The following is an 8,776-nucleotide window of genomic DNA, read 5'->3' as shown; positions in this document are numbered from 1 at the left end:
GGACTCTCCAACCATGATCAAGATAAAATAAATAAAATAAAGAAAGAAGTAGACAAACCTCAAGAGGGTAGGAGCCTCCAAAGCTTGCTAGTCTTCCACCATATCATCATTGTCATCATCTTCCTCAATAGAAGTGGACTCATCACCACTTCCCTCTTCACTTCCTTGCTCACTTCCTTCATCATCTTCTTCTTCTTCATTAGCCTCTTCTTCTTCATTTACCTCTTCATCAATGCCATCATCAACAACCTCATCACCGACAACCTCATCGTCACCCGGTATCTCACCCCTAGATGCACTTGGAAAGAACACTTCCCTATCCGCCCAACTAGGCAAAGGACATGAAGGATCAAGTAGTCCTTGCCTACCTAAATGAAGGAGGGGTGGATATTGGGCTAAGTATGCATCTTCCCGATCCTTATAAGCTTGTTTGTGCATCTCTTGCATAAGTAGAGTCATGTAGTCATTGCCCACTTCAACACCTTCGGGTTTGAACTCTTGATATTTGAATGGATAGGGTGGTGTGACAATGGAGGAGGAGGGCATTTCAATTTTACCCCTTTGTTGTCGGATGATGTATTCAGCTTCCTTTGAGAGGGGAAGAAGGTAGTTCGTCCGATGGACACTCAAACGGCATATCTTGGAAGGCAAAGTAAAAGATCTAGCATCATTGGTGAGCCACCCATATTTGGTGTCAAGAGGATTATGCGTAACCCACTTGTACTTGTTAATCATGGCATCCATGTCAATGAGATGTCCCCCTTTTTTCGCCACATACTTGCTATCCTTGTTGAAATTCGGATCAAAGTACTTAGCCAAAAGAGTGACTAGATCTCCATTTACAATAAAAGCGGTGCCTTGCTTTCCACAATCAACATTGAGCCATCTTTCCACCAAAAGCCTTAGAGAAATGTAAGGCTTGGTGAATTCCCTTCCAATATTTAAGGCCGACTCAAGTAGAATACAGTCGAGCTTGGTAAAGTGGTTAGTGTCTTTTCTTGCAATGATAGTATTCCCGATGACCTTGTGCCACACTCTAATGCTCGGACGGTGGACTAATAGAGCGCGACTAGCATGAAAGTTCTCAAATTTCCTTCCGGAAATCGCCTCCCAAAGAGGAGCGGGGTCATATTTTTCGGGCTTCTTGTAATAACGAGGTCAATCACTAAGACCTAATGCTTTACTCAAGTCATCAAAGGTGATGCGCCTACTGACATTGGCAAGGCGAAACTCGATGTATTCTCTAGTCTCTACCTTATGCACTTTCAATGAACTCAAAAATTCCAAGGTAAGGGAGGGGTATGTCAATTCTCTTGTAGCAAACAATTTTCCCAACCCCATAGCTTCAAAGAAGGGTTTCGTTTGTTCAAGGACACCCAATTTGTTCAAGGCATCTTCACATATTAATTTGGTGGGTAGAAAGGATTTCCTAGCATACTTGGCAAATGTATACCTATGGGAGTTAGAAATGAAAATTACCTCCGGATAGTTTGATAATTGAGCAATTTCCGGAGTTGTTGATGTTGTTGCTTCCAAGGGAGGATTTTGTTGTTGTTGAACTTCCAAGTTTGCACTAGGAACCACCATAGCCAATGAAACTTTATTTGCTTGAAGACATTGTTGCCTTGTTGAGACTGCCTTTGCCTTAGGCGCCTTTGTTGATCCTTCTGCTCTTGCCATTGATGAAAATACCAAGAAAAGAGTGAAAACCTTCAATTTCCAAGTATACCCAAATCGATTTTAAGATGAAAGGCTTTGCCTTTGTATTTCGAAAATCGACTCAAAGGTTGAAGATTTTGGTATTTGGATTGATTTTTGTTGGAAGAGGAGTGATTAATTGTTGTTAAAAGGAAGTTTGGATTTGGTTTTGTTGAATTTGGTTGAGGAAATCTTGTTTTGGTGATGGAGAGGATGAGGATTTTGAGTTTTGGGGTTTATGGGTATTGTTTTGAATGTATGAATGAAGGAATGAATGTGGGAGGGGGTATTTAAAAGCACCCGAAAATTTTGAAACTGCATGGGAAGACGGGCGTCTTTCCTTCGGGACGCTCGGATTCTGCCTATTCTGGGTTCAGGATTCTCGCCTAAAGACGGGCGTCTTGCAGACAATCCGCTCGGATTCTTTGACTGCGGGACGAGCGGATTCTGCTGAAGACGGGCGAATTCTGATACAGCAAGCTTTCTTATTTTACACTGGCAAAAAGACGGGCGCTTTTCTGCAAAGACGAGCGGATTCTTCAAGACGAGTGTCTTCTCTGCTGGGACGCACGGATTCTTCGACAGTCCCAAATTTTCAATTTTTCAGTTAAATGGACGGGCGGATTCTGCCAAAGACGCTCGGATTCCCTAAAGACGAGCGGATTCCCCTTAAGGAAGCTCGGATTCTCCCTGGTCTACCCGGATTCAGTTCCATCCGTGCACTTGCATATCCCGTGTCATTTTTCATTCTTCAAATCCCGTGTTCCTCATTGTAGGGGCACTAATAAGGCATGAATAGCCTAGGTAATTGCTATCCCCACACTAAGCTAAAGCACTACACATCAATTAAGTCATTAGTCCCTCCCTCACATCTCTCAAAAATGATAATTACCTTGATCAAAGCATAAAAATCCAAAAATGACAAAAATGCAATGTAAGAATTAAAATACAAGTTAGGGAGTTAGAAATATTTACAAATGGTGGTTTGGAGAGGACTCCATCAAACTCTCATCCTTAGTGAGATGTCATGGGGGCATATCCAAGGTGTTGTTGATGTTGCTCAACACCTTGAAAAAGTAGTCAAAAGCTTGTTCATTATCATGATAAAGATCCTCAATAGACCTTTGCCCTTGTTGTCCTTCATGTTGGTCTTTATCGATAGCATTACCAATATAGGGATTAAAAATCCCTTCAAACTTATCGTCCCAAAGACCACAAACTTCATCTACTTGATCACTAAAGATCTCTTGAGTCGATAGAGTCAACTCTCCCACTTTCTTGTCTTGGCCAATGAGGTCATCCTCTTCATTGCTTGACTTTCATGAGCTTTTCAAGCTCTCTTTGTTACAATTCACTTGCTCTTTGAATGGAGCATCATCAATTTTCTTCTTCCATTGGAATTCCGACTTCTTCCTATCAACCTTCCGACTATAATGATCAACCATAAAACATGGTTCATGCAAATGGGGAGCTCTCATGGTCTTGTCAAGATTAAAAGTTATGCTCTCATCTCCCACTTCTAGAGTGAGCTCTCCATGCTACACATCAATCACCGCACCCGCGGTGTGCAAGAAAGGTCTTCCTAAAATGATTTGAATGTTGGAGTCTTCTTCCATGTCAACAATGACAAAGTCCACCGGGATGAAAAATTTCCCAACTCTTACGGGAACATCTTCCCATATCACTAATGGTGTCTTCGTCGATCTATCCGCCATTTGGAGTGATATTGGTGCATTTAAGCTCTCCCATCCCTAACCTTTTACTCGCCGAGTACGGCATAACACTCACACTAGCCCATAGATCACATAAGGCTTTGTTGATCGTGGTGTCGCCAATGGTACACGGTATTGATAAGCTTCCCGGATCTTTAATTTTTGGAGGTGAACTCCCTTGAAGTATTGCACTACTCACCTTAGTGAAGGCGATAGTCTCAAGCTTCCGGATCGACTTCTACTTTGTGAGGATGTCTTTCATGTATTTTGCATAGGCCGGCACGTGATTGATTAATTCCATGAAAGGAATTGAGACTTCCAAATTATTCACAATTTCCATAAATTTTCCATGTTGGTCATCAATTTTGGGCTTGGCTTGACGACTTGGAAAAGGAAGTCTAATCACAATGGGCTCCTTCTCCTTGACCTTGTCTTAATTTTTCTTTGAAACTTCTTCTTTTGATGGTTCTCCATCCTTGGACTTTTGCACAACTTCTTCTTTGTCACTAGCTTCCACAACTTCATCCTCAACTTGCTTCTCTGGTGCTTCATACCTTGTACCACTCCTTAAGTGAATGGCACTAACCGTTTCATGTCTTGGGGGATACTTTGAGGTGGTAATTGCCCCTTTTGTCTTTGTGAGCTTGAAGATGCTAGTTGAGTCAATTGGGTTTCCAACATTTTGGTGTGAGCTAGGATGTTGTTGATGGTGATTTCCTTTGCTTGACTATCCTTTTGCATTTGAGTGAAAAACTCTTGTTGATTCTTTTGCATTTAGAGGACCGCTTTTTGAACATCAAAACCTTGGTCATTTTGTTGATTGTATGGAGTTTGATTTTGGTAACCTTGGTTTTGGTTGTAAAAGGGTCTTTGATTTTGGTTTCTCATGGGAGGTGGGGTGTACGTTGGTTGGGGGTTTTGAACATTTTGGCTTTTGTATGAGAGATTTGGATGGAATTTGGTGTTTTCATTGTAATAGTTTGAATACGGGGTACCACTCTTGTATGCCTGAAAAGCATTCACTTGTCCATTTGTTCCTCTACATTCACTTTGGTCATGTCCCAAAGTTCCACAATTCTCACATATCCAACTTGGGATTGATGAAGATGCCGTCATGGCATTAACATGATGCTTTGGTGATTTTGAGGCTTCTTCAAGTCTAGCCATAGCTTTTTCAAACTTCAAATTGATGGTATCAATGTGAGCATTAAGTTGAGCACCCAATTGAGTAATGGAGTCCACTTCATGCTTTCCTCCTCTAGTAGCCTTGCGAGGTCTACTATATTGTGAGTTATGGACCGCCATTTCCTCAATTTTGTTCCAAGTTTGATTGTCATCAACTTCGGTGAACATCCCATTTGATCCCATGTTGAGAATGTTTCTTGAATGTTCATAAAGACCGTTCCAAAATTGTTGTACCAAGAACCACTCGCTAAGTCCATGGTGAGGACATGAGCGGCAAATTCCTTTGAATCGCTCCCAAGCATCATACAAGGATTCTTCATCTCTTTGCTTAAAGCCCGTAATTTGATCTCTTAGCATGTTAGTCTTTTCCGATGGATAGAACTTTTTGTAGAAAGCTAAAGCCAACTTCTTCCAAGAATCAATTCCGAGAGTAGCCTTATCAAGGCCTTTCAACCATTGTTTCGCGGTGCCAATTAGAGAAAAAGGAAATAAGACCCATCGAATTTAGTCTTAAGTTACACCGGTTTGAGATATCGCATCACAATAGTCACAAAAAGTCTACATATGAGAATGAGGGTCTTCACTAGGCATCCCCCCAAATTGGCTTCTTTCGACTAATTGGATAAATGCGGATTTGGCAATGAAATTTCTGGTTAGATGTTGTGGTGTGGGAGTACCATTGGGTAGGTTCTCCTCGGTGGGTACGGAATGTGACGAAAACTTAGGCATTGTGGGTTGATTTTGTGTTGGATTTTGTGTTGGGTTCTCCTCACCTTCTCTTGCAAAAGGGTTGATGAACTCAATAGTATTTGGTTGAATATCTATAACCTCACCGATACCTCTCAAAGTTCTCCTAGCAAGTCTTCTATTGGTTGTCAAAGTCCTTTCAATTTCGTGATCAAAGGGCAACAAGTTACCTTGTGATCTTCTAGACATGCAAAATATCAAACAACTCAAAAATAATTAGAACAAACCTTGAGGAGTTTTACTTCCCCAAGGCAAAGAAAGACACAACTAATAACAATATAAGAAAATCTAAATCAAGTTAACACCGTCCCCGGCAACGGCGCCATTTTTGGTCGTGATCCCTCTTGAGGGTTTAGTTTTCAGTACTTGTCGTTAGAAGCACCTAGACCAAAACATAATTTATAACTTCACAAACAACTCTACAATTAGTAAAGAGGCAAGTAAAGGTCGGATCCCAAGGGACGGGAATTGAGATGAGATTTTCTATTGCAACTAGTGGTGTAACACCCCCATACTCCAAGTGCCTTACCAGGACCACTCAGGTATAAGGATGCTACCATCTCGGTTACCCGAGGCATGATAATCATAAGACAATGAAGAAACATACTTTATTAAATAAGTTTAAGTGATTACATTACAAAACCAATCGTAAGCGAAATACAAATTGTTCTCAAACTATAAACCAACCGAAAGGAACTGTTCTAATAAACACAGCGGAAGACTAAAGACTACGATATGTGATGACTCCATCCCCGGATAGATCCCACGCGTATCCAAGATATACCGCTTAAATCAACTGCTCACCACCCCCGAATGGATCACCACAGTTTTTAAAACATTTAAACGGGGTCAGTACTAATCACACAACTCAATATACATCAACAATAAGATAAACAGACAGCTTAACTGTCACACACACAACCACACCAATTCCAACAATCTCAATCACCGACTGTCCACTGGACCAGCCCTGCCAGTGGGGGACCGCAGCCGTTCCCACCTAAGCCCCGCTCATCATACCGAGCGATAACCCTGTCCCATTAATGTGCACATCCCCTTCCGTGGCGGGTTCCACGAAGGGCGAAACTAGGGCGTGAAGCCACTCCCGCAAGTGACTCCACTCAGCCGAGAACGCATCTCGAGAACCATAGGCAACCAATCACAATCACAAAATCAACAATCGTCTGAATCTATCAACAGTGAACAATCACAATCACAGCCGTCACAATACAATTACTATATCAAACAATCAATCTTAACACATCAACAATCATCCCATTATGAGACTAATACTGAGTAGGAAATCCTACCTGGAAAGCATAATTATCAGACGGTCTCTACAACTGTATCAAAAAGGCTCTTCTACAAAACCTCCTCCTATCATACAAACATACAAACACTACCGAATCACAATCTACACAAAAACCCCCAAATCCCTAAATTAGGGTTTAACCAAATCAAGGGAAAAACAATAAAAAGGGTACATAGATCTTACCCTCGACGCAAGGAACTCAACGGTACGAATAACGACAAGAACTGACCGTCTGAACTCCGGGAATTGCTAAGAATGCGATTAGGAAGATGAACTGGTTGCTTTCTCTCTTAAACAAGGTTTTAGGTTTTGTAAAAGTGATTTAAAACAATGACGACGAAACTTAAATACCTTAATCGCATAATTAACAAAACCCGAGAAAACTCCCCGTAAAACCGGACACTCGATCGAGTACCCAAGGTACTCGATCGAGTACCCCCTTACTCGATCGAGTACCCCAGCTACTCGATCGAGTACCCAACAGGTCAGAAACTATTTTATTTCGCAAAACTCCCTTACTCGACAGAGTAAGGCCTACTCGATAGAGTACCCCAAGACTCATAAATACGGAGTATTACAGTCTTCCCTCCTTAAAAAGAACTTCGTCCCCGAAGTTCAACCCATACTCTAAAAACAAACATACTAACTCGATCAAGACACAACAACGTGACTAAGAACTCAAAACGAAACTCCAACCCAAACATGAACTCGTAACGCCAACTCCACTAACTATTCCTACCTCCACAACATGGCTCACGATATCGTATCAACTCTATGATTGTATCTCTCTTAACACTAACTCCATACACTATCAACTAGCTCCATAATATATTATCCAGAGCAATTCCAATATCAAAATACCCATAACATCAAATGGAATGTTACATTCTACCACCCTTAAAAGGAACTTCGTCCTCGAAGTTTACTCAGACTCATAACATCATCCTCCAACTGTCAACGCTATATAAACTATTCTCATACTCCAAAGCATCACACTATTACAAGCACGGCCATGGCCTTTTATAAGTATTATCCACAAAACAAATCAACCTTTTATTCGACATCAAGACTCAAACTTCCAAATATATTACCATATGCACACCCATCAAAATCTCTTTTATCACATCCTACTCCTCTTAAGATAAATGTTACGTCCTCGTAACTCACTAATACTAAATCCTAGATACCTCTCATTACCCTCTTTACCACCACATGTGCAAGATAACTGTTTATAAACCAAACACTCACCATTCTTATATTCAAGGCTCCCATGCATAAACATTTCTCATTCCTCAACTCATTCGGCATAGCACCTAACCTATACCATAAACTCGTAGCAAAATCACCATACTAACTCTCCATTATTACTGCAAAACAACATACCTCTCTATGTAAAACACCTACCTCCCAAACGCATAACTCACGATCCCCACTCGTTACGTACACTCACCCTAGATCCTCAAGTTCTTTCATTCATTACCGCAAGACTCATACATAACTTAACACGACACTTATTATTCAACACCCTACACTCACTGTCTCAACAAAGGATTATGAACCACCTGCATATATTAGATCATTACCACACATGTTCTACGAATCACTTGCCATTATCATGTCCACTAAAGCCTTATTTAGAACAAGATCAAAATTACTGTAACAACCTCTCACAACCGTGTTCCATTAAAAGAATATCACTGTACCATGACAACAACGAAGACATATACAACTCTATTCCATATCATACTCTACCCTCATTCTCAAACTTAACCTGATAAAGAAAACACCAATGATCAAGACGAATGTCTATCTGTCCAAACTGAAACTCACAGGAAACAACAACAAACGAAACAACTATCTATGTATAATTGGTATGTACTTTCGAAACTCGAATCATAATCATCCCGCCTACTCCATCACAACCGGTGACGGCATCACAACACCGCCACCAACAGCCACACCGCAGTGCGAAAATACCCGCATCACCACACTAAATATCGTGCCCGGATCACCACCCGAGGCACCACAACCGCATCGATAGACATCACAACATACACAATCCCATAAGTACTGACTCAACATAACTTCTTGAAGAAGAAAAACTTACTCAAATCCACTTTGT

General features: G+C 41.1%; 1 non-coding gene across 1 annotated transcript; it reads left to right on the top strand.

Annotated features, from left to right (window-relative positions):
- The first annotated feature begins 4,845 nt into the window (after window positions 1-4,845).
- Window positions 4,846-4,952, top strand: LOC141604348 (small nucleolar RNA R71). The gene has a single exon (XR_012526052.1). It is a non-coding gene; the product is annotated as a small nucleolar RNA R71 (small nucleolar RNA).
- The last annotated feature ends 3,824 nt before the right edge of the window (window positions 4,953-8,776 follow it).

This window comes from Silene latifolia, chromosome 9, assembly GCF_048544455.1.
Source record: "Silene latifolia isolate original U9 population chromosome 9, ASM4854445v1, whole genome shotgun sequence".
Classification (NCBI taxonomy): Eukaryota; Viridiplantae; Streptophyta; class Magnoliopsida; order Caryophyllales; family Caryophyllaceae; genus Silene; species Silene latifolia.
Note: the sequence above shows the minus strand (reverse complement) of the source record. Positions and strands in the feature narration are given on the sequence as shown.